We start from the raw sequence: 26,564 nt of genomic DNA on the forward strand, positions 1-26,564 counted from the left end.
TTGTGCTTTAAAAGTCAAATCCATTACATATTCGGATTATTGCCTGTGCAGATAAGTCAACTTCAACGGAGTGTCATAAATCGTTCAGAGCTCAGAAAATTATGATCTTTATATGGTTGGAAAGCTACAGATGTCTAGTTTCCAGAAATTTTTACATCTTGGTGATATCTATTTTCTAGAGGAATTTATGGACATTTTAGTGCACTGAGGTCAAGACTGCCGGAAATCTGTTTTGTGCCAAACAAGTCCTAAATCAACACAACTTTGGAGAAACCAAGTAGAAACGAATTGGGAGTGCCTTGAGACGTTCTCCTATATATACCTAGTGTATTAGACGTCTCAAGGTAGACACATATTCTCCACAATTTCGATTCTCACCGGTTTTCTCTTCAGTTTCAGGTTTTCGCATCTTGCAAGTTCTTGCCGTGCCATCCTCCATCCTTTGCCGTGATCTTCACCTTGTGTTGCTGCCTTGGATCTGCTTTGGACCTTGGGACGTAGTCAAGGGTTGTTCTTACCATCTTCATCATGTTTTCTTCTCGGTTTTGTGACTTGTTAGATAGAAATTCTGTTTTTGTTTTTCTTTGTGTAAAACCGAAACCATGAGTTAACTTTCTGATTTTTGGATGCGATTTTGATATGCTTTTCTATGTTTGATGTGTTTGTGTGTTCTTGATGCTTGTTGATTGCCGAAATATGGATTGATAATCTGGTTTTGTTTTATAGATAACTTTTGCATGTTCTTGTTCTTTGGTTGCAAACTTAGGATGATTGCATGTAATTGGAGCTAGTAATTAGGTTAAACGTACGCTTCGTGACCGTAATTCGATATAGTAGTAAAGGCTTTGTACAAAGGTCGAGATCAGATTATGCATGTAATGAAAAGATTCGCTTCGAGTACTTGAATTTGCATGTTTATTGACTAAACTTTCACTTGCTCTTAATGATTTGAATGCATGAGATTATGAGTCGCTTCGATTGTGTGATACTTGCATTTGAAATATGTTGGTTTGGCGCTTCGTCGATCAATTGTGTAAAGGGAAGTCATATAAGGGACATTGGGCGCTTGTAACTTTGTTTCTTGGTTGATATCTTTCCATGGTAATTAACAAGATTAAGGGATGCATGAATATGTTGTTCTTGAAAGGTTCTTGATAAATTGTTTTCCAAAAATTCTTCTTTTCCCACCTTTGTATAGAAATGATTTTTGTTTTTTTATTTGTTTTCTGAAATTTATATTTCAATCTTCAAAACCCCCCTATCTTTACTTTTTCTTGTTTGTGTAAATAAATAAAATTAACTTAGAGTTTTTAGGTAGCATGTTCATGTAAATAATAAAATAAAATAAAATTAACTTAGAGTTTTTAGAGTTTTTAGTGTCTCCGTGAATAGTAAATATGTGTTGGTGTTTTCTAGGAATTAATTTGGTGGTTTTTAGGAGTTCCTATTTTTTAGGGATTCTTTGGTGTTTTTTAGGAAAAGTAGTTAGTGTTAGTTTTAAACTTGTATTCCTATGTTGACTTGGATTTCTAATTTGACTTTGACTTGTAAAATGTATTTATGTAGGATTAGGATTCCTAAACTAATTATAACTTGTATTTCTTTGTTTATTTCGAATTTGTTGTTTATATATATACTTTAATTTTGTGACTTATACTTGTACATTATTGTTATTTTTGTTTCACATGTAAGTACCCTCAATCCCCGGCTTGAACGATCCCTACTTATTCTATACTAACAACTACATTTTTCAGGGTTAAATTGACGATTGCTTTTGCACGTATCAATTTTTGGCGCCGTTGCCGGGGATTGAAAAGTCTTCATGTGATGAAAACGCCACTAAGGTATGATTTTGGTAAGGGATTATGAACTATTATGGAATAGGTGAAGTCTCTTTTGTTGATATTAGCCTTAACCCCTTATTAGTGCCTGATTCAGGTCTCTTAAGGTTGAGGGCGGCTTTTATTAACACTTGAAAAAAATGTCTTGCACTTAAGACTTTTCTTATCTAAGTAAGTATAGCCTATGTGAGATGGTGACTAGGAAGGGGACAACGTTCATGACAGGTTTTTTTTCCAGAAGTGCATTCAAACGAGCCTAAACCACTATGTGGGAGTAGCTTGTGCCAAAATGGATTCTACCTCTCGTGCTCGTCCTCCCCCACCTGGCCATTTCAGTAAGGTTGCCCAAAAGATTTGAAAAGAAATTTGTGTGGAGGCAAGGACTTGGGCCGCACGTCCACAACAATAGTTCATGATGTCTTGTTGAAGTCATATACTTAGACAATTTTCTAAAATAGTTGGGTTTGGTAAGAAGTTGTGAGTCATAATGACTAGGTGAAATATTCTCTTGTTAATACTTGTCAAAGTTTTCTTTATCAAGTAGGCGCACCTTATTAGCATAGGGTGTCTAGGTTGATTGGATACGAGAAGTGCTAGCAAAGGGTCTCGTCCCCTGCTAATCAAGTGAGCTGAGCTCCACCAAAATCGTTCCTCTACTACCTGGCTTTGTGTGAAAAGAGTTACCAAAAGATAAAGGGAAGGGAGACTTGTATTAAAATTAGAATATTTGGGCCGTGTGTCTAAATCTTGATTCACGATTCCTTATTGGAGTTAACTACTTAAAGATTGTAAAAATTGTAAAACTTGTAAATATATACATAAAATTTCGTTGGTCTTGTATATATTCATACTTGTGATGTTTTGTTGTGTGTATACTTTGGAATAAATGGAGCTACAAGTCTAGGCTGAAAGACTTTAAACATTAAGCGCTGCATGGGAGGCAACCCATTTCAACCGTAGCTGTGGAAGAGCCATCAACGCAGATTTGCTTTCTTGAACTCTTCCTTCTCTTCAATTTTCGTAAATTTTGTTTTGTTTTTAGGTTCTTGCGTTAACTTTTCTTATATGCTTGATTGATGCTTTGTATGCTTTATACTTGTTTATACATTGAGGACAATGCATAATTTAAGTGTGGGGGAAGGGTTTAACGTTTCACTTTATTTTTAGATAGCTAGTTTTTGTGGTCTAAAAAAAAAATACAAAAATACAAAAAAATTGGAAAATGTTAGAAAAATAAATAATAAAGAAATATTTTCGTCAATTTATTTCTTTATATGTTTGTTTTTGTTTTGTGATTGAGTCTTAGGATGCCTTTTAACTGTCTAGGATGTGCTTATATCTCTGAAATTAAGGCTAAAAGAGGATCACAAGATTGGGATAATGTTTGATGATATTCTTTGGTTAATTATGATTTATGAAAAGCATATGAATGTGTAGTAGATATGGTGCATGCGTAACTTTGGTACAGAATATGAACATGTGGAAGATAAGTTATGATTCATAATAACCCTTGTGAGAATTTGAGCCATGTGCCCTTTCTTTGTTGAGTGATTAATGAAAAAAAAATGAATTATACTCTTATTTTCTTGGCGATGATTTTGTTGATCTCATTATTGTTTCATCTTGATTGATTACATGCCATAGATTAAGTTTAATGGACTAGAGAATGCTAGAATTCACTGTTATGCTTGTTGAGACGTTTATAATCAATATATGGCCCTGATTCTGGAAAGGATAAAGGTACTTACTTAGGATTTTCACCACCATTGCCAAATAAAGCATGTGTCCCCATTTGTGCCCGTCGTGGGACCCCCCTAGTTTAACCATTTGGAGCCTACATTAAGCATTTTCTTTCATCACCCTCAAAATTCCTTAACCTTAACCCTAGTATAGTTATATCCATACCCTTTGTTCTAAAGACTTAGTGGAGCATATTTTCGAGACCTTGCTTGGAGTTTTGGCGTGAAGGATGCATTTTTGAAGGCATGAAGAAGTTCAAGTGTGGGGGTAGACTTGTCCATAAGAAAAATTGTATGTAATTGCCGAAAAGAAAAAAAAGAAAAAAAAATTTTGAAATCGAAAAAGAAAAAAAGAAAGAATTTTCGGCAATTAAAGAAAAAAAAATGTGTATTATTGTTTAAGTGTTTATGGATTTTAGTTCCCTATACTTAGTGGATTTGGAGTTTGTTTTAAATTGAAGGCCCATTGTTGAAAAATTTGGTCTTTGTCCAATTCACACTTGTTCAAAAGAAGGTTAGAATGAAGTTTGGGCCCAATATGATGACACTTGGCCCTTTTATAAGCCCAAGAAGTTTACATGACGTTTCGCAATACTTGGTGGATTTCGAAGTGGTCTCTCAACATCAACAAGTGCTCTACTAGGTTTTTAGGATACTTTGTGATTTTCTTATCCCTTCGTTTCTTTAAACCTTAAGCCTTGGCCCCATTACACCCTTGATTGTAAGACCTCTTTGATCCTTAAGATGGGACAGCCTTTGATGTGGAGATGAGTTATAACTGTTGAACTTATGGCTTGGGTTCATTCGTGCATGTGGTTGATATCTTTCATGAGATCTTTAAAAGAAGAAAATATATATGTGCTTTCGTTTCTTATGTATGTGATCTACTTCGTAATCTTTCACATATACTTGAGTGATAAGCTTTTAAGCATGAGCCTTGAATCTGAGAGAAGAAAGAGTGATATATCTATGTGAGGTTGAATCATGACTTGTTTGAAATATGTTGAGCTAAACCATCACCACTGTTTACTCCCAAGTCTTACATGCTTATATGTGGATTATATTTTGTAATTAGCTCTCGAATATCTTGAAGATGTGATGCTTGGTTAATTGCTAATCTTGGTGACTTGAAAGTATGAGATTGCTGAGACAATATGTTAAAGGGCTTAGAAGTCATTGTGTGTGTCAACGTTTTTGTCTTTGTTTTTGGTTTTGATTTTCGTTGGAGTCTTGATTTTGTCTAAGTATTGTTGACGTGTTTCTTTTGTCTTTGAGTCCTTGTGTTTTTTCGTTTTCAATACTTAGTTTATTGTCGTTAGTTTCTTTGTTTTGTTTCTTAGTCTTTTTGGTTTGTTATGTTGATTTTGCTAAGGGACTAGCAAAAGCTAAGTGTGGGGGAATCTTGGTTGGGGAGTTGCTCAGCGGTTTGAAGCGTTGCCTCCGCTAGACTTGAAACAGCATAATTAGCGTTAGTGCGTTGTCAACCATGGATTTACTGAGCGAACGCTTTGTACCCTTTCGGGTGGGCCCCTGCTAGGCCCCCCAGGGAGTCCCCCACTCCCCGGCTAAGATAGACCTCCGGATGGTCGGTATATTGTTTGTTGAGGGGAGCTGCGCGGAGCAGAGGGTGTTGGGTAGCGAGCCCAATCTTTGGTACCCAAGTGACAGGGGTCAATGTGCCTGATCAGGGCCGTCGTAGACTGTTGACTAGTCCCCGTGTCCCGGAGGGACGTAATCTGACCGCAACGCCGGGTGGCGGTCGTCATCAGAATGAGGCGTTGCCTCCGGAGCCGCCATTGGCGGAAATCCCCCCGCTGGTAGTAAGCAGGAAGCAGCGTCGCGGGGACGTGCTTGGCGGTATCTTAGTGAGCGGTGTTGTGCTCAGCAAAGTACGCAGTTTGCAAGATGGAAAGGGAGTTCCGCTAGAGGTATGTCGTGTGGCGGAAGCTGCCTCACTTGCAGGGTGATAAGGGAGAAGTTCCGGTAGCGGAGTTTCGCATCGGAGAAGTTCACGACCCACCATGGCGGGGCTCATATGGGATGTCACCCCGGGCACCTAGGGCCCGGGGCAAGGCCAGCACAACCCATCTGGTTACACGGCAGAAGGGTGATGAGGCATCAGGAGAACAACATGCGTCCCACATCGAAGATAGGGGAAACTCCTTTCCCATGCTCGAGTATTAAAGCATCAGTACAACTACCTTTTACGGGTAATAACTCCTTCATCCACTATTTACTTTATACATTTATTAGTTTCTCACTCAGGCATCGGAGAGGTGTAAACCGTCCGGTACGGTTTACCCCTCTAACGCTGTGTTCTTGATTCAGGATCTAGGAGTTGGATCGGTACCCTAGACGGTATAGCATTCTGTGTGAAGTACCCGGAGAAAGCCACCAGAAACATTGGCGCGCCAGATAGGGGCCTGAATCATGACCGAGCCGGAAGGAGCAGCAAAAGTGGGCAGAAGTGTCGCCCGGGGACTGATATTCTCTCCGGGTACGTCATCAGCAGAAACGCCAGGTGTCGGAGGAGAAACGCATGGTCTCGGATTCTTGGACCCGCAGAGTACGGGCAATCCACCAATCATCCAGCAACCGCAGGCCCCAGATTAAGAGGCCCCGGTATCAGAGTTGGAGTCTATGCGAGCAGAGATCGCAACCTTCAGGGAACAGTCCTGGATTGATCGGGAACAACAGAGTACCGATAGGGAAACAAACCGCCTTTCGCAACAGAGACTGCAGGAGCTGGAAGATGAAAACACTGCGCTGGCCCGAGCACTGGATAGGAGACACCAGCACAATGAGGCACTTACCCAGGCCCTGGCCAGAGCATCCCAAGTAGCGACAGGCATAAATGCTGCCCCGGTAACGGAAGGCGGCCACCGAATTATCCAGATACCGACAGACATATTCCCGGAAAACCTGAGGCATCTGCCACCACCACTGTTACCACAACCAGTTCAAAGTGACTCACCGGTAACCGATGCAAACACAACATTGCTTGTGTAAATGAGCAACTCTTTGCATGCCCTGCAGGCAAGGGTAGAGGACACAGAGAATAGGGACACCTGGAGAGCCCTGACCATTTACGAGGACCGCCCGGGTCCTTTTACCCAACAAGTTAGGGGCGCCATTCGAGCGAATATATCAAAACCACTTAAGATTGACTATACGGGAGTTGGGGACCCATACCAGCACCTACAGGCTTTCCGATGACAAACAAGCGCCAAGGGATATACAGATGAGGTGTGTTGTAATATGTTCTAGGAGACCTTATCAGGGGAAGCTTTGAGTTGGTTCTACGAACTGCCGGCCGGTTCTGTAGGGAATTTCAAGGAGCTAGCTGACAAGTTTGTAGCTCGATTCATCTTACGTACCGATGGGATACACACACCAAAAGGCCTGCTAAAGGTCCAGTAGGGGGAAAATGAAACTTTGAAGTCTTTTGTAAATCGATGGCAGGCGGCTACCGCTAGGTGCCGGGACCTTAATAAGGAACTGGCTGAGCTGGCTTTTAGGAGGGGCTTAAGGCGCGGAGAATTTCTCTACGGGATTAACCATAACCCTCCGGCTAGCTACGACGAGCTGATGGCTACGGCCATCAGACATGCCCAGGCTGAATTCGAAACGTATGGGGACACCCCCAGACCAGAACTAAGGGTTTCCACCCCGGCCCCGGCGGTCAGGATGAGCCACGAAAGAGGGAGTGGGTCCATAGTCAGGACCGGTCACCCCATACCTCGAGCAAGAGAAGCAAAGAATCCTCGTCCAGGTCCAACAGTTACGGGACCACCCAGCCTCACCGGGAGCAAAGGACATAGCAAGCCCCGCGGACACCACCACCACCCCGATACGAGGTGTTCACTATCCTCAACGCTTCATACGAGACTATTTGGAACGAGAACAAGGATGAGATACCTGGACCACCCCCGAGGAAGTTCCCAAAGAGTAAACTTACCCAGCAGGATACCGGAAGGTTCTGCACATATCATGAGGATGCGGACACAATACCAATCTATGCGTGGCTTTAAAAAATACTATCGAGTCCCTTGTCTAGAGGGGCAAGCTTCAGCGGTACCTGCCTGCTAAGGAGATAAGAGCTATAGACCTGTACGGCCAGATCTTCACGATCCACGGTGGGGGCCCGAAAGAGTTACCTCCCCAGAGGAAGAAGCGAAATTCTAGTTTCGGTCATCCGGAAGTTTTCAATTTCCACAAAGCCCCGCAACAAGATACAGGTACCGGATGGAAATCTATCACATTCCTGCAGGAGGAGGAAGATGATCTGAAGATTCCGCATGATGATCCCTTCCTGATCACGCTCCAAATGGACCATTACATAGTGTCCCGGGTACTCGTAGATACTGGGGCCTCGGTTAGCGTATTATTCCGCGACGCATACAAAGCTTTGAACAGAGGAAGAGCCAAGCTGTCACAAGATAATGAGCCCCTCATTAGCTTTTCAGGAGACATCGTCTAGCCACTTGGATCAGATTACCTATCGATCACGGTGGGGGAGAGTCCGAATTGTTCAACCATCAAAACAGAGTTCATTGTAGTTGACTGCGCCTCATCCTATAATGCTATCCTGGGTCGACCGGCACTCTCGCGACTGAAAACCTTCATTGCAGGTCACATGCTGATGATGAAGGTGCCAACCCCGGTCAGTATCGCCACCATCCGGGGTGATCAGGCTGCGGCGAGGCAATGCTATTCTTTGATTGTATCTCGCGGAAAGGGAAAGTCTGAGATGTTGCCCGTAGCTACTAACCCTCTGACGAACAGGAACGAGGATCCTAGAGATGATACCGACTCTGACGAAGAGCGGCCCGGTACCGTGGAAGACATTGAAGAGGTAGTACTATCAGAACAGTTCCCGGACAGGACTGTCAAAATTGGTACCAGGCTGTCTCCGGTTATCAGGGAAAAGTTGATCTCGTTCCTCCGCTCTAACGCATCCGCTTTCTCCTGGTCATACGAGGACATGCCCGGTATACCAACCGAGATCGCCACGCACAATCTTAGCATTATTCCTTTCTCGGCACCGGTAAGACAAAAGCGAAGAGCATTCACACACGATAAGTACCGGGCTATCCAGGTTGAGGTGAAGAAGTTGATGGCCATCAACTTTGTCAGGGAAGTGACATACCCCCGGTGGTTAGCCAACGTGGTCATGGTACCAAAGAAATCTTCGGGATCATGGCGCATGTGTGTGGACTACACAAATCTCAACCAAGCATGCCCTAAGGATAGCTTTCCACTCCCGCGAATTGACCAACTAATCGTCTCCACCGCTGGGTACCAGTTACTCAGTTTCATGGATGCGTTTAGTGGGTACAACCAGATTCGAATGAACCCGGCAGACGAGGAGCACACTGCCTTTACCACAGACAAAGGTCTCTATCGCTACCAGGTCATGCCTTTTGGATTGAAGAATGCAGGTGCCACCTATCAGCGACTTGTCAACTCCATGTTTGAAGAAGTGATCGGTACTATCATGGAGGTATACGTGGACGATATGCTGGTAAAAAGTTTAACCTCAGAGGATCATATAACTAACTTGTCAATTGTCTTCACCATCATATTACGCAATGGTATGCGGCTTAACCCACAGAAGTGCATCTTTGGGGTCGAGGTAGGAAAGTTCCTCGGGTACATCATTAGCCACAGGGGAATTGAGGCCAATCCAGAGAAGGTGCAGGCTATATTAGACATGGTATCCCCAACCTACCGGAACGAGGTCCAATCTCTTATAGGTAAGGTAGCCGCCCTGTCAAGATTCATCTCCAGGCTGACGAACAAATGTACTCCTTTCTTCAGACTGCTAAAAACCCAGCACGTCAAGGTAATAGCTTGGACCGCTGAGCACGAGGCTGCTTTTCTTGGCCTGAAGGCATACTTGTCAGAGGTACCTCTACTTTACAAACCTGTTCAAGGAGAAATGCTCTACATATATCTCGCGGCATCTTCGACAGCCGTGAGCTCAGCTCTGATTAGGAAGGACTCCGATTGCGAGTACCCGGTGTACTACGCTGGAAAGGGTTACACGGGTGCAGAATCCAGATACCCGGACATTGAAAAAATAGCATTGGCCCTCCTGGTATCGGCCCGGAAGCTTAGACATTACTTCCAGGCACACTCGATCACCGTTTTCACTAATCACCCATTGAGGCAGGTTTTGCAGAAGCCAGAGACATCGGGCAGGTTAATTAAGTGGGCCATTGAACTGGGGGAGTTCGATATCAAGTACCAGCCCCGGACAGCTATTAAAGGCCAGGCCGCGGCAGATTTTATTTCTGAGTTAATTCCCTCTCATAACCCACCCCTGGGATCACCTTAACCACCAGCCCCAGACCCACCTCCACCAAGCACTTGGCGACTGTATGTTGATGGAGCATCTAACAAAAAGACAAGTGGTGCCGGTATCCTGTTAATTAGCCCGGACGATCAAGTCTACGAGTACGCCCTCAAATTTGCCTTCAAGGCATCCAACAATGCCGCAGAATACGAGGCGCTCATTGAAGGTCTGCAGATCGCCCGGGAACTAGGTGTGCAGCACCTTAGTATCTTCAGTGATTCTCAGTTAGTCGTGAACCTGGTCAGCGGTAACTTTGAGGCAAAGGAGCCACACATGTCCTCTTACCAGGCCCTAGCCCGGGCATTGGTTCAGAGATTTACCTTCTACATTTTCACCCAAATACCGAGAGCAGAGAACGACAAGGCAGACGCCCTTGCTAAGATCGCGGCAACTTCTCCAAGTCCTACCTACGGGGCCACTAAGGTCGAAATACTAGAGAGGCCTAGCACTTCTAAAACGGTGTCAGAAATATTTACGGTGGATCACACAGCCTCCTGGATGGACCCAATTTTGAAATACATGGTCGACAGTCTAGCACCGGACAATAAGGTCGAGGCCAGGAGACTCCAGTTAAGATCAGCTCGATACACGATCATGAATGGTAAATTATACAGAAGAGGTCATTGTTTCCCCAACCTGAAGTATGTAACACCGGAGGACGGTCACAAAATAATGAAGGACATACACCACACGCTGGTGTATGCGGTAATCATGCTGGAGCCCGGTCTTTAGCACACAAGACCCTAAGGGCAAGATATTTCTGGCCAACCATGTCGGCCCTAGCTCAAACAATATCTAGTTCTTGCCACAAGTGCCAAATGTATGCAAATATCCCAAGGGCACCGCCCATTGCCCTTTCCATCCTCCTTGCACCTTGGCCGTTCTGTTAGTGGGGCCTGGACTTAATCGGTAAACTTCCCACAGCAGTGGGACATTTCAAATACGCCATTGTCGCTGTGGACTACCAAACAAAGTGGGTAGAAGCAGAACCTCTTGTCGCTATCACCACGGAAAAAGTGAAGAACTTCCTATGGAAGAACATCTATTGCAGGTTTGGAGTCCCGGACACCATAGTCACGGACAATGGTACCTAGTTCGACAATGATGAGTTGAGGGCTTACACAAAAAACCTGGGCACTAGGATCCTCTATGCATCCCCGGCTCACCCCCATACCAACGGTCAGGTCGAGGTTGTCAACAAGATAATCAAGAAGATACTAAAAAAGAAGCTCGACGAAGCCAAGGGTCTTTGGGCTGCTAAACTCCCGGAAGTTTTGTGGGCTATTAGGACCACAACAACGGAGGCCACTGGAGAGACCCCATTCTGCATGGCTTTCGGATCTGAAGCGGTTCTCCCTATTGAAACACAAGTACAGAGTCCCAGGATCGAATACTTCGATGCGGGTACCAACTCAGAGGGCCTACAGCTCGATGCTGATTTACTCGAGGAACGGCGGGATGTGGCGCACATGCATAACTTGGCAAACAAGCGGAGGATAGCTCGTTATTATGATGCCAAGGTACAATCCCGGACACTGAAGTTGGGGGACTGGGTCATGAAGCAGGTCTACCCAGAGCCCCGGGGACTGGATCCATCCTGGACAGGCCCTTACGAGATCATTCACTACAAAAAAGAATTCAAATGGCCACGGCACAATGCCGTCGCGGAAAGTCAAATTGCCGTCGCAAAAGACCAATGGCGACGGCAATTTTTCCGCTGTCGTTGAGGGCGTCGCCATTGCTATTTGCGACGGCAATTACGCCGTAGCTTGAGGTTTGACGACGGCAACTACGCCATCGCAAAGGTCAATAGCGACGCCACCTACCGCAACTGAATTTTTGCGACGGAAACAATGCCGTCGCAAAATATGAATTATTAATAAATAAAAAAATATTATTTTTTTTTGTTACAAAACACATACAATTGACATTCTGTTTAATTACTTAATTATGCAAACAAGATAATCTATAAGTACAGAGCCAACAAAGTCTCAAACGATAATTAAACTAGCGAAATAGGTACACTATATAAGTGCGTTATATATTACATTAGACATTGTTTTACATGATCCAAAATCTGGTACTTTAGCCAGATTTCAAAATATGCTAACCAAGTAGGTGTATATGTGCATATTTCAAAAAATGGTTAAACTTGGCAAAAAACTTGTCTATGATTGCAGTTCAGACTCCGCATCTTTAGCTAGTTCCTTGTTCACAGCATTTGTTGGTTTTGAGTCTGCAGATCCTTTAATTAACTGCTTTCGACTCCTCACAGAAGGTCACCTAATTAGTCAAGACAAAGTAAGAATGCAGCAGAAGGGAATAAGAATGGATACCAGTAGTTGAATATGTAGCAAGTAGCAGCAAGTTTGCAGATAAACTGAGAAAACAAATAGTTCTTAAGAGAGCCATATTAGTAACTTCAAGAAATTCAGGTTATAAAGAGCTCTATCAAAACCTACACCAAAGGCTAATCATTAGAAGAAAATCAATGCCCAGAGCTGCAATGGAACTAAAAGTTTCTAGTGCATCCAGCAAGTATCAAACCACAGTAGTCACACAGCTAAAACTGACTCTTCCAAAGAATATAAGGAATCGACAGTGCAAGTGTATAATGTAAGGAAGGAAAAGGGGAGAATCATCAAGGTGATTCAAATGCATGTTAAGAAATAACAAAAACAATGTGTTTTGCAAATATGTGACCATCACCAGCAAAAAAACCAAAATCTCAGGCATTTATTCTTTCAATTATAAGCAACAAAATCTCATAATTTCAATTATACAAACACTACTTGCATATCCATGGTCAAACTGAAGCATGCATCATTCCTTACAGGTTTGAACAGATGAGGCAAATCCTTCTCCTTTGTTTAATGACTGCTCCAATGTCAATTTAAAGATTTTCAATGCTTGAGCATGGTAGTATTAGCAGGAAACAAAAATTGGAAGGTTCAAACAAAAGCAACATTTAAACTACAATACGCATGGTAATGAAACAAAAAATGTAAACTGATTTCCAGGAGCTGTTTCAAACTGGAAAAACTTAACCAAAATTTGTTATATTAGAAACATAGAGAGAGTAGTCATACATCCAATGCTCTTGTTTCCAGTTGGTGTCGTCTTGAGTTCCTTGCACCTTCATCAAAGTAGATGGGACCCATGCCATATCTGTGATGTACATAAAACATCAAGGTAATAAAGTCAAAAATAGAGACAATAGAAGCCTATAAATCACTGACGATAAGAGTTGCTAATGCACATAAACAGAAACACAATTAACCGCATATAAACCAGAGTAGAACTTACTCAGAAAAATAAGTGTCTAGGAAGGAGTTGAGCTAGTCTCTAAAACCTGGTACCAGACATATTTCTTTATCATTTTCTTGATACCCAGCGACAAAAAATTTATTGATACTCTTTTGTAGGTTCTAAGCCAACCAGAGTGATATGTTCTAAGCCAAAACCTAATCTGGAAATATCATGTATATAATCAAAAACAGACCATGCTCTAAATCTGGCAAGGCTTCTAAATCACTCTTGAAACAGACTATGCTCTAAAGCAACTACTACCTAATATGCCATTCAACTGATGAGAACATATCAGCCTATTCGACAAATATCCAATGTAAGTAAGATCTTTTCCTACGCCATAAATGAATTATTGACCAATCATAAATGAACTAACAAAAGCATTGACAATTCAATTCAATGTATGCTGTAATGAGCCCTTTGGACTAACAATTCATGTATTATGCATGTCGAGATTGTGCTATCTATTCATCTTATTATTGATCCCATTAGTCATTCATAGTTTCAACTGATGAATATATATACAAGCTAGAATTCAAAAACTAATTAAAGACTGAGTTACTAAAGAAAGAAAAGTATTTTCACAGTTTGTTAATACATATGGCCACATTATTATACCTGCATAGCTACTGCTGAAGCCAGCAATCCTTCACATTGGTCAATCATGACTTTCTCTTACACTGCTACAACAAGTTCTGAAACCAAAACGAAGATTGAATAACAACTAAACTAATGAACATAAAACAGATTAACTACTCTGACCAGAAACCAAAACGATAAAAAAAACATAACCTAAACTACTCAGATATCAATGAAATTTTATAGACACTAAGCTAACATACTAAACTGGATACCGGTAAATTTTTAGGGATTTTGGAGATCATTTGCTATGCTAATTAATTAAAAGAAAACAGAGGACAGAAACCTGCGAAAACAGAAACCAGACCCATAAAAGTGAGTCGTGCCCGCAAACTCAACACTTACCCTAGAACCAATTTTGCCACCACCTGTATTCCCAGTAATTCACTTTCAGATAGGTCAACAATTAAAACCAAACCAGACCCATTTTAGCTAATTAAATCTGCATTCCTAATCTTACAGTGATTGGAGGTCCTGAAAACTCTTCCTCCATAATCTTCAACTATCAACTTATCTGTAACCAAATGAAACCAATCTAAAAAACAATCTGACTATCAATCACAATGAAACCCTACAATTATTGTTCTGAAATTCAATTTCATATATCTATTTGTATATATTGGGAGTTTAGGGGCTTACACTGAACAGTTGATTAAGCGGCATGAGAGAGAATTAGAACTCCAAAGATGCCGACCAAGAATCCTAAACTGAAACCCATCTTAGCTCTGGTCTCCAGCCAGCTAGAGCTCCCCGGAAACTGACTCACCGACGTCGTTTACGATATGCGACCCAATTGACTCTTTTGCAGGTGAGGGATCTAGATCTGAACGATACCCCCAAAAGATTTCCCCAATCTGGTTTGCCGATAAGGAAGAGCTTAGACAGAAGTATTGGCGGAAGATGGGATTTGCGATGACGGAGAGAGAGGGAGGACAAGAGAGACGAAGAGATCGGCCTCCGTTTTGAGAGAGTTTTTTCTTTTCTTTTTGAGCAGAGGGCGACTGTCGTGGTTTTCATACCACGGGAGAATTGAAGAAATGCGACGGCATGTCTTTTACAGTCGCAAAACGTCTTAGTATTTTACTACGGCTAACTCTTGCCAAAGTAAACCATTGGGTTTGCCACGCCCAGTGGCGACGGCAGTTGTTACCGTCGCAAATATTTTGCACAATCGCGACCCCTCAGTTTTTGCCGTCGCAAAAGAGGAGGCATTGGCGACGGCAATTGAAGGCCGACGCAAATTGGTGAAGCTAAAACAATTCTTTTTTGTAGTGATTGAAGAAGTAGGCCCCGCAACCTTTTACATCCGGGACATGGACGGAGTTGTTTCCCGGCATCCATGGAATACCCAGCGCCTACGGTACTATTACAAGTAGCTCCCGGAGCATCTTGTCCTAGCTTTTGCTTTTTGACCATACAGCTATGGCAAGCTACCCATCGGGTACTCATTCTGTATTAACCACCATGTGGTACTTGAATGGAAAAATGAATTATTCAGACCATTTCTAGCATTTTTTTTACCTACACCGGGCATTTCCGGACATAGCTATTGTCAATTACTCTATTCCGATAATAAGTGATGCAAGTAAATGCTTAAAGCAAGGTATAAAATCCTAGAAATTTTAATTCCTTTCCAATTCCCATTCAAGTTCAAAAAATTTCCATTCACAAAAAGCCTGGACTACCAGGCAAAGGAATTAAGCCATTGTTCAGGGCAAGGATAATTTCTACTAAAAAATAAAAAATAAAAAAAATAAAAAAGAAGAAGGGGAAATGCAAGGACTACTGGTCGCGGCTGGCACTCTGGGATCCACCGGCACCAGACTTGGCTGCCGCCTCCTGATCTTTCTTCTTCTTCTCAAGAAGCCCCCACCGGAATTTGGCTTCATCTAGATACCCGGCTGCCACCCACTCCTTGAACTTCATAATCACGGCCTTGTCTTGAGCAGCAATCAGCATATCCATAAGCTCTTGGGAGCCCTTGTACTCCTCCACGGCCTCATGCCTCTCCAAGGGAAGGCGCTCCTCCAAGTGATCTGCCCTCGCCTTCCATGACGTGGCAGATTCTGCAGCTTCTTTTTCAGAGTCCCGAGCACTCTTCACCTCATCCCTCGCCTCAGACATTTCGTCCTTAAGCTCCGCGATTCGTTGCTTTGCCGCATCCAGCTCGGTAACCATCATAGTCAAGGACTCAATCTTCTTCTTCAAGGAATCCCGCTCCTTCTCCAGCTTGGCTTTCTCCCCATGCAGATACTTCACCTGCCCGAAGAGACTGCTGACCTCCTCCTTCAGGTGCGTATCTTCCTCACTGGCGTCAATCGCGTACACATTGTAAAGTGCCTGCAAGCACACCGTTAGCTACACCACAAAAAAAAATATATATATATAGAGTTACAACTAAAGGGTAAAGCTAACCCATACCCGCATCATTGACTCCCGGGCAAGGCGGCGATTCTCTTAAGGGGTATTATCTTTGGCCCGCACCCGGTCGAGGTCTATGTCCTTCAGGTCGCCGAGCATGGACCGCACAAACTTTTTGTCAGCAACCCTGTACTCACTCAACAGTTGCTTGATGGGCTTCTTGGGGATTACCGGTATGGCGGGAGACAGCATGCCAAGCGAGATCGACGACTCTGGTCCCGGATGATTTTTCTTTTGCCTCTTCACCCTGGATACCTTAACATCCCGGCAGGTATACGTCACCTCCTGCTTATCCCCGCTCCGGTGCCGGTGCCTATGTGATCTGTTCTTCTCACCGGGAAGCAAGGCTTCATCGCTTCCAGTGGACCGAGAAGAAAGAGATACGGAGGGCGGTACCTTCTCCCTTCCGGAATCGGCTATAGTGATGACATCCCCAACAGAAGGATGCTCGACCTGGGTCACAGGAGCATCAGGGTCAGGTTCCCCGTATCCTGCATCAGCGATCTCCAGCAGGGTTTCTTCAACGGACCGACCCGTAGCCTTCGACCCCAGGTCGACTTCAATGTGAAGGGCGTCTTCTCCTTGGCCCATCAACATTTCCATCAGCTGGTTGTCGTCCATTCTGTCGTCCTCCTTACCTTTCCGGGGCTTCCTTCTCGGCGCTTTTACTACAATCAGTCCGAAAGTTAGTCACTGTTAACGTTTGTGATCCGTGGGATCTCTAGTTAGCTTTAGAGAGAGAGAGAGAGAGAGAGAGTGACACGAGATGTATAGTGGTTCGTTTCCCGCCTTAGTGGGAAACTACGTCCACTTGAATGTTACACTAGTGAGTTGAGCCTTGCGGCCCAAGGGGATTACAAAAGATGTAATGGAGTATTGGATATGGAATAAGTGAGAAGGAGTCTCCTTTTATAGGGGAAGGAGGCTCCCTCATTTAGATTTTCTTAGATGTGGGATGTAGAAATCACTATTCTAGTCTAAAAAGCATGTTTGTGAAGGCAACTTGGCAAGGCCGGAAAGGTGGCTTCCCGGCGACGGATTTGCGACTTCCGGATACCGTAGCGTAGCTTGAACATAGGGCTACAAGATGCAAGTAGCGGTTGGGCCTCACCATGGCTTGTGGGTGTCCCAAAGAGCGTGTTACTTATGCTTGGTGAGATAGCAAACTAGTCTTGCTAGTAGAGGTATCTACAAGTCTCCGAAGTCCGCAAGCAAGAGGAGCTTCTTGGTTAGGGAGTTATAAGCATGAAGTCATCAAGCATAAGTGACCGGGCGACACGGAGCCCCTACAAGTCCCCGAACTCCTTAAGCAAGAAGGGACTCGTTTAATCCTGCACAATGAGACAAAAAGAAACGCGCATATGTAGAATGCTTGTTGTATTGGTTACCGTCCGTATTAATGGAATGCGAAAAGAATTCGATTTGTAGTGAGCAACAAATGGTAGAAGAATTCAATATTCCATTAATGTGTATGAACATGTAAAATGTTGGTAGTTGTATATGTGGATCTTATGGCCATATAACACGCACAATAGATAGTGGCAAGTGTAATGGGTGTCCATATAAAATTGTGGGAGGAGTCCCGGTGAGGGTATGAAGCGTTTGTGAACTTGGGGCTTAAGTAAAGCATGTTGGACATGATCGAGCAAGTTGGGTGTAGTTGAGTGTGTAGGCGTTGTGCGAGCATGCGGGGCGTGGCCCAAGCACAAGTCGTGGCCATACTCGATACCCAAGCGAGTCATAACCCGAGCCAGCTAGTCGTTTATCCGAGCATGTTTAATTAAGTCGTAAGTGACACAAGCTTCTAGATGAACGTCACATGAAAGTGAATTTAAGCATGTATGTGTGTAGCATGTACTTGTAGTAAAGTTGCTAATAACATTGTGTAGGCATGCTTAAGGGTCATGGAGACATGTATAGTCATGGCAAAGGCTCTAATTGAAAGAGTGTAAAAGAGAAGATATAGTTACTTATCTTATGCCGATTTGGAGCGAGTTGGAGGAGAAATTGGTATAGGTACCTCAAATCCTGTTGGAGTTATCCAAGCATGACGCTCCATTGCTCCGACGAAGTTCCTTAGTAGAAGCCTCGTTAATTGAAGCGGTACTCGGTGACTGCGTCTCCTTAACATAAGGTAAATGATTAGCATTTTATCCATATCAATAAACTGACCAAGTAACAAAATGGATTATTTGTTTGCACTTGGGCGGGGAAAAGCATGAGAAATGTTGTACTTCAAGTGACAGGAGTGTGATTAAATTGACCATATAAAAAAGGGAAATGATCACGTATATATAACAAAAGGGTACAATGTAATTGTACATTGATCATATAGTAGGACTTTGATAATTTTGGCTAGCACCACTACCTGGCATGGTTTATTTAATTCGAGTTTCCCTCATAATAAAGAAAGGAAATGATTAATATGGGGTAAGGCAGATATGTCCTGATGTTGCCATGTGAATTGTGCCTATTATGCTCTTGAAAATATGTAGTCATTGTGATTGAAGAGGATAATTGCACGTGTGAATGGTTATAGACTTAAAGTAATTGACATGTCAGTGCATGTACCTTGGAAATATAGGCAAGATTATTGTAAAGGTTTGAACCTAGAATAATGTATGTGTTCTGTAAGCTAGAGTCATGTGAAGCTACAGTAATATATTAGCATGGAGAGCCAAGTGTGCACTAGCATATATATATATATAGAGGTGTGAACCAAGAGTGAAATCATGCCGGTCATGTGATTATCCTATAGATGTGGTAGTTGATAAATTCATGTGTGAGGAGGCATCATGACTATGCGCATAAGAAGACAAGTATAGCATGCACCTTGATATGTGGCACTACACCAGAGCATAGCAAATTACAGTATCACACTTAATAAACAAAGCATAGCATATTACAGCTGTTAGAAGCTATATGCATTGTGAACATGTTTCAAACCATTATAATAAGAGGCATGTAAACATGCTTTGGCTTTATGCGAGGGAGAGCTTTGAAACACTTATCTCAGTTCAGTTGACTGACATGGCTGGGAGAATATCCAAATCCAGTTTTCCGGCTGCCCTTAGCAATTGGGCTGACAAGTAAAAGGAAAACGACCCACTCTCCTTGCGGGTACTGGAACAAGATGAGGATGTGTTGCGAAGTAGGTGCTTGGAGCAGATGAGTTGTCGATCAGTGCCTGAGCAAGCAGCCATATACCCAGATCGAATGATTGACGGGTACCCAGTCAAGTAGTTTGAAACTTTGGCCAGCGGTGGTGGTGCTTTGGCCAGCGGAGGTTGCTGAAGGAGGATGGCTAGCGGTGGCAGCTTTGGTCGGCGGTGGCTCCTAGCGGAGCGGAGCTTTGGGACATGAGCGGATCATGGACGGCGGAGCTCTTGGCCGGCGGAGCCTTTGTCTAGCGGAGCGGAGCCTTTGACCAGCGGTGAAACTTCACGGTGAAGCTCAGCGGTGAATCTCTCGGCGGTGAAGCTCGGATGTGAAGCTATCCGGCCAGCAGAGTGGAGCTTTGGGCCATCAGGAGATCATGGACGGCGGAGCCGTTGTCCAACGGAGCGGAGCCTCGGAGTTGGGCGGAGATTTGGAACTGAATGGAGCAGAGGTGCTCGACGGTGGAGCAGCTTTGGCCGTCGGTTTTGCGGCTGGCCGAGGTTTTGCCGCCGGTGTATCCTAGCGGTGTTGTAGCTAGCTGAGGATTTGGTGTTCAGCGGAGAGTCAGCGGAGACTTGGACCGGACTGGAATTTTGCTCGATGATATATTGTTGATGATCGCCGAATTGCAACGCTGCTGCCATCACCGAGGAGCTTGGGGTCAGCGGTGTACAGTTCAGAAAATTGAAACTCGGCTAAGCCAGGCTAGCGGAGGAAGCTTGGCGGCTCCGCCGTTGAAGCTTAGCGGAAGAAGTTTGCCGTTGATGGTGCTTTGTTGAAGAAGCTTGGTTTTGCCATTGGTAAAGGCTGACAACGATGAAGTAGCCAAAGTGGAGCAGTGGGGGAGGTGAACACCAAAGAGTGGTGATCAACGACGAAGCAGGGTGATTTGAACGCCGATTCTAGGCGAAAGTTTGTCGGTGCCGCTGATGAAGCTTAGCGGAGGAATTTTGCCGCTGATGAAGCTTAGCGGATGCTTGGCTGTTGGATGTAATCGAAGAAGAAGGCTGGGTACCAAGAGCAAATTCTTGGGTGTCGAGAGTAAAATAGAATTTTTTTTTTTTTTTTTTTTTGTGGTTCAGCGTTGACCGGCTTAGATGGGCGTTGACCAAGCATTGACCGGCCCCGATGGGTCAAAGTTCGTGGTAGGTGACGAAGCCTTTGTGTTGGCTTCCCACAGATTGTGCCAATGTTAACGTTAGTGATCCGTGGGATCTCTAGTTAGCTTTAGAGAGAGAGAGAGAGAGAGAGAGTGACACGAGATGTATAGTGGTTCGTTTCCCGCCTTAGCGGGAAACTACGTCCACTTGAATGTTACATTAGTGTGTTGAGCCTTGCGGCCCAAGGGGATTACAAAAGATGTAATGGAGTATTGGATATCGAATAAGTGAGAAGGAGTCTCCTTTTATAGGGGAAGGAGGCTCCCTCATTTAGATTTTCTTAGATGTGGGATGTAGAAATCACTATTCTAGTCTAAAAAGCATGTTTGTGAAGGCAACTTGGCAAGGCCGGAAAGGTGGCTTCCCGGCGACGGATTTGCGACTTCCGGATACCGTAGCGTAGCTTGAACATAGGGCTACAAGATGCAAGTAGCGGTTGGGCCTCACCACGGCTTGTGGGTGTCCCAAAGAGCGTGTTACTTATGCTTGGTGAGATAGCAAACTAGTCTTGCTAGTAGAGGTATCTACAGTCACTAAGGTAAAAAGACAAGAATGACACATATTTAACAGATATATAGGCCTCACCGAGAAGTCTCCCTAGCCCTAGCCTATAAAGTACAGAGTACCGGATGAATCTATAAGAGCTTCTCTCATCCTCACTCCAAACAGTGTATACCCGGGCTATCCTCTTCCTTTCCACCTCGGATAATGCGTACGCCTGGTCCCCGATAGCTTGAAAGGTACCGGTCAGGTGTCACTTCTTATTCTTAATTTGCCACCGCCCCGCAGCTAGAAATACTTTATTCCTCCACCTTTTGCTCATTGAGGTAGGCATATCGGTAACTAACGACTCGTAGTCCCTGGCGGCAAACGTCACGGTACCCATACATGACAGCTTCCTTGAATACAGAACCCTGTATACCGCGCGAAATTCATTTATGGAAGGCCACCCTTGCTGGCACAAGTCCCACATGGCCATCATACTGTAGATTTGGCGAACTGCATTCGGAGTCAACTGCCCCGGTGACAGATTCAGCATCCGCAACAGATACTGTAGGCACCGGGGCAGCGGTAACGATAGCCCTTGGTGGAGCTGGTTCTCGTGCAGCGCCACCCATCCCGGGGGAGGATTCGCAGCCATTTCTCCAGCCTTGAGAGGCCTAAGCTCTACCTCGTTCGGTATTCCCCACTTCAGTCTCATGGCGATGATCTCCTTCATTGTCATGCTTCTCCCGGGTTCGTCGCATACGGTCCCGTCCACTAATGTGTACCTAGGTTTCGGGATGCCCTCTGGAATTGCCACCGTGACTACCGGTGCCTCCGCAGATCCATCCTCGCTCTCACCTTCATCAGACTCCTCACTACTCTCCGAGAACACCCCAGTCGAGGACCCGGTATTCTCCTCTAATTCCTTCCCAGCTCTACTTCGAGCCAGGTACCGGTCGATATCCGCTTCCGCTTGCCTTCCAGAAGACTGATATGACGATCCCACATCTCCGGCCTTGGTTTCTGATTCCATCCTAGAACTATGACAACCGGGACCTCAAGATTCGCTATATCTGGAATCAGAAACACAAGGGTTACCCTAACCAGATCTAAGACCATGTTGAAGCGCGGATCACTCCCCACTTCAAGCAAAACCCAGAAATTCAAAGAAAAACCCAGAAATTCAAAGCAAAAACCCAGAAATTCAAGCAAAACCCCAGAAACACCTACAAACCCAGAACACCCAATCGGCTGTAGCGATTTTCACACACTACTCATTCGGAATAGACCCAGAAACACAAGCAAAAGCGAAGAAACGCAAATCCCACACAAATCAAGCAAAACCCAGAAAAATGCAAACCCAAAAACAAAGCAAACAACATAGCAAACTGCAAAAACCCAAACCACATTCTCTTACCTTTTTCTCTCTACAGTCGCTCTGCTGGCCAAAGTTTTCCCCAAGATTGAGCCTCAAAGCCTTCGTCTCTCCTCCTCATAGAGATAGCAACAGAAGCAGGCAGAAAGAAAGAAGCAAAGCACAGAAACATAGCGTTTTTCAGAAATTCACAAATAGTGAGAAGGGAAACATTCAGTTTCCCTCTTAAATTCAATCTCCAAAGCATCATGGCCCTTGAAGCCGAAAAGCCTTCAACCACAGGATCACTACACGTGTCCCACATCTCGAAAACCGTCAGTTGATGAGACGGGCATTTATTGCACAGCCCAGTCTGCCCCACGTGGCTGACATGCACCACCAACCCTTCCGGGTATCAAAGGCCCAAGTCCTCTTTCTACCCCATCGGGTATCCGAGGCTCAAGTCCTCTTTCTACCCCATCGGGTATCGGAGGCTCAAGTCCTCTTTCTACCCCATCGGGTATCCGAGGCTCAAGTCCTCACTCTACCCCATCGGGTATCGGAGGCTCAAGTCCTCACTCTACCCCATCGGGTACCGGAGGATCAAGTCCTCTTTCTACCCCATCGGGTATCGGAGGCTCAAGTCTTCTTTCTACCCCATCGGGTATCGGAGGCTCAAGTCCTCTTTCTAACCCATCGGGTATCGGAGGCTCAAGTCCTCATTCTACCCCATCGGGTATCGGAGGCTCAAGTCCTCATTCTACCCCATCGGGTATCAGAGGCTTAAGCCTTCATTCACCCTTCCGGGTACCGGAGGCTCAAGCCCTCATTCACCCTTCCGGGTACCGGAGGCTCATGCCCTCATTCACCCTTCCGGGTACCGGAGGCTCAAGCCCTCATTCACCCTTCCGGGTACCGGAGGCTCATGCCCTCATTCACCCTTCCGGGTACCGGAGGCTCAAGTCCTCATTCTACCCCTTCCGGTATCGGAGGCTCAAGTCCTCATTCTACCCCATCGGGTATCAGAGGCTCAAGCCTTCATTCACCCTTCCGGGTACCGGAAGCTCAAGCCCTCATTCACCCTTCAGGGTACCGGAGGCTCAAGTCCTCATCCTATCCCATCGGGTATCAAAGGCTCAAGTCCTCCAGAGGTACCCAGAGATCTTCCTTTAACCTTTACAGGTTAAATTGGGAGCACTGTAGATTAGCTACCTACAGCGTAACCCGCTCAAAACATCTCTTGCACGGGAACTTGGAGGACTCCCTACATGCACACTAGTGCCAAACCTTGTGACTAAAAATAATAAGTCCCCACCCAAGAAACATCTTGAACGGGAACTTGGGGGACTTGTACATACTAGGGAAGTCTTAACTAGGTTTGGCACTATCGGCTGGGCCTCATCGGTACTCCCAGCTACTATGCCATGGGCCGGGTTCACGACCCACCGTGGCGGGGCTCATATGGGATGTCACCCCGGGCACCCAAGGCCCGGGGCAAGGCCAGCACAGCTCATCTGGTTACACGGCAGAAGGGTGATGAGGCATCAGGAGAACAACCTGCGTCCCACATCGAAGATAGGGGAAACTCCTTTCCCATGCTCGAGTATTAAAGCATCAGTACAACTACCTTTTACGGGTAATAACTCCTTCATCCACTATTTACTTTATACATTTATTAGTTTCTCACTTAGGCATCGGAGAGGTGTAAACCGTCCGGTACGGTTTACCCCTCTAACGCTGTGTTCTTGATTCAGGATCTAGGAGTTGGATCGGTACCCCAGACGGTATAGCATTCTGTGTGAAGTACCCGGAGAAAGCCACCAGAAACAACAAGGGAGAAGTTCCGCTAGCGGAGTTTCGCTTAGCGGAGACTTCGTCACTTTGAAGGTGACAAGGGAAAAGTTCTGCTAAGGAGTTTCGCTTAGCGGAGACTTCGTCCCTTGGAAGGTGACAAGGGAGAAGTTCCGCTAGCGGAGTTTCGCTTAGCGGAGACTTCGTCCCTTGGAAGGTGGCAAGGGAGAAGTTCCGCTAGCGGAGTTTCGCAGCGGAGACTTCGTCCCTTGGAAGGTGACAAGGGATAAGTTCTGCCAGCGGAGTTTCGCTTAGCGGAGACTTCGTCACTTAGAAGGTGACAAGGGAGAAATTCCGCTAGCGGGGTTTTGCTTAGCGGAGACTTCGTCCCTTGGAAGGTGACAAGGAATAAGTTCCGCTAGCGGAGTTTCGCTTAGCGGAGACTTTATCCCTTGGGAGGTGACAAGGGAGAAGTTCCGCTAGCGGAGTTTCGCTTAGCGGAGACTTCCGACGATTGGTAGTCTCTTCCTAAGTGGTTACTTCCATTAGACGCTTCGTCTGATGGTGGTCGACACGTGGCCGGCTTCTAAAGGGTTAGCGTTTGGAGGCGTGCCTCCTCAGGCTGCCCGTCTTCTCGCCATTAATGCGAGTAATTATGGATTTTGTAACCGAGGCGTCGCCTCGGTTAATCCGGAGAGTAAGTGCAGACGTGGGACACGTGTACGGCTGGTGCGTAATGTCGTTTTTCAGTGGACGGCCTAGAATTCTTTGACGTTGACATAAAAGGGGGGAACTTAGCGAGATTTGACACTTCTGCGAAAACTTCAAACCTGAGTCGTCGTCTTCAAGCTCTGTTCGTCTGCGATTTGTGGAGTTATCGAACCTGGGGGGACGAAATCTTCAGCGGTGAAGACAAGCGCTCTCGATCACAACAGAGTTTTCCTTGAGGTTGGTATCTCGAATCCCACTCCTGTTTCATTGGATCTGTGTTGTCTACTGCTAGTTTCTGGGTTTTGTTGTTTTTATTTTGGGGTATGATTTGTTCTCCCCCGGTGTGTTCCGAGGGTGTAAAGTGAACTTTGGGGGTAGGTTTATGGTGTTTGGCAGAGGGTTGGTGTTTAGGGATTTGCTAGATGGTCGAATCTGGGTTGAGTGTGCGTTTTGTTCTTGTTTTGAAATTTTCTGGGTAATTGTTCTTGATGTTTTTTGATGCAACTGATATAGGGATAGGTTAGATCTTGTGTGAACTTACTGATTTGGGTTTTAGGGTTTGGGATGGCTAACGTCGTAGAAATTTCAAGCAGTGAGGACTCCGGGTCTGACATGTCGTTCAGCGTGGCGGATAGACTTTTTATTGACTCGTTGCGTCCGTCTGCCCATGCAGGAACCTCACTGCCAGAACCGCTAGAGATCGAGCCCCTACAAACCATACCCTGGGAAGTAGCTATGGGTCGTGCTTCGCGTCCAGAGAGTTCTAGGGCGGGGGAGGCTGCCGCTGCCCGAAATAGGCGTGAAGAGCGGTTGGCGAGTAATAGTGCTGCTAGCTGCTCCGCTGATGGGGGAGAGGTGGATGGGGAGGATACTGAGTCAGCGTGGGTCCTCCGTGACGGCACCCCTATTGACGAAGCGGGAGGGTCGATGACCGTTGCTGCCGTCAACCGGTTGAAGAGGATTTTTTGGTGGCCAGGGCGTAGTGAAGTTGCGCCCGCCGACGACGGACGAAAAGGCTTCGATCCTGCCAGCGGGGTATGCTACCGTGCATGAGGCGATCTTCTGCCAAGGAGTGTCTTTTCTGTTATTGCCAAATCACCAAATCCTGGTGTGCGAGTTTGGCCTCGCCCTTGGGCAGATTTGTCCCAACATGTGGCGGTTGATGATGGCGCTGAACTCGTTATGGCGGTTGTCCGGTTGTGAGGGGCCAACTGTGGCGGAGGTGCTACACTTCTACGAGCTAGTGTACGTGAAGCGCCAAGGTTGCCGAGGGCAGGTGAACTTGAGTCGCCGCCAGGGGGCGCCCAAGCTTGTTGAGAACATGAAGGATTCCATGTCCTATTGGTGGGGTACCTTCTGTATTGCCACGGCGGGGTGGGAATACCGGGATCCAATGAGGGGGAGCCGACGTTTAGGATTAAGTCAGAGTTTCAGCCTATCTGAGGTTGTGTCGGTCTCCGCTGACCAAAGTTGGAGATTTTTCTTGTGTTCCTTGTAGTTTGTACTAATGGTTACTTTTTTTTGTAGCGGGCCTGCGCTATAACCTGACTCGTGAAGAAGAGTGTCGTGTGGCACATATCAGAGGCTGTTGGCGGA

General features: G+C 45.3%; 1 long non-coding RNA gene across 2 annotated transcripts; it reads right to left on the bottom strand.

Moving 5' to 3' along the window:
* Positions 1-11,905: 11,905 nt before the first annotated feature.
* LOC133733090 (uncharacterized) lies at positions 11,906-15,116 on the bottom strand. 2 transcript variants are annotated; one of them, XR_009857489.1, is made up of 6 exons: positions 14,526-15,116; positions 14,232-14,400; positions 13,866-13,942; positions 13,245-13,407; positions 13,028-13,106; positions 11,906-12,221 (listed from the first exon to the last, which is right to left on the bottom strand). It is a non-coding gene; the product is annotated as an uncharacterized LOC133733090 (long non-coding RNA). The 2 variants fall into 2 exon arrangements; XR_009857488.1 differs by lacking the exon at positions 14,232-14,400.
* Positions 15,117-26,564: the final 11,448 nt, after the last annotated feature.

This window comes from Rosa rugosa, chromosome 2 (genome assembly GCF_958449725.1).
Source record: "Rosa rugosa chromosome 2, drRosRugo1.1, whole genome shotgun sequence".
Taxonomy (NCBI): Eukaryota; Viridiplantae; Streptophyta; class Magnoliopsida; order Rosales; family Rosaceae; genus Rosa; species Rosa rugosa.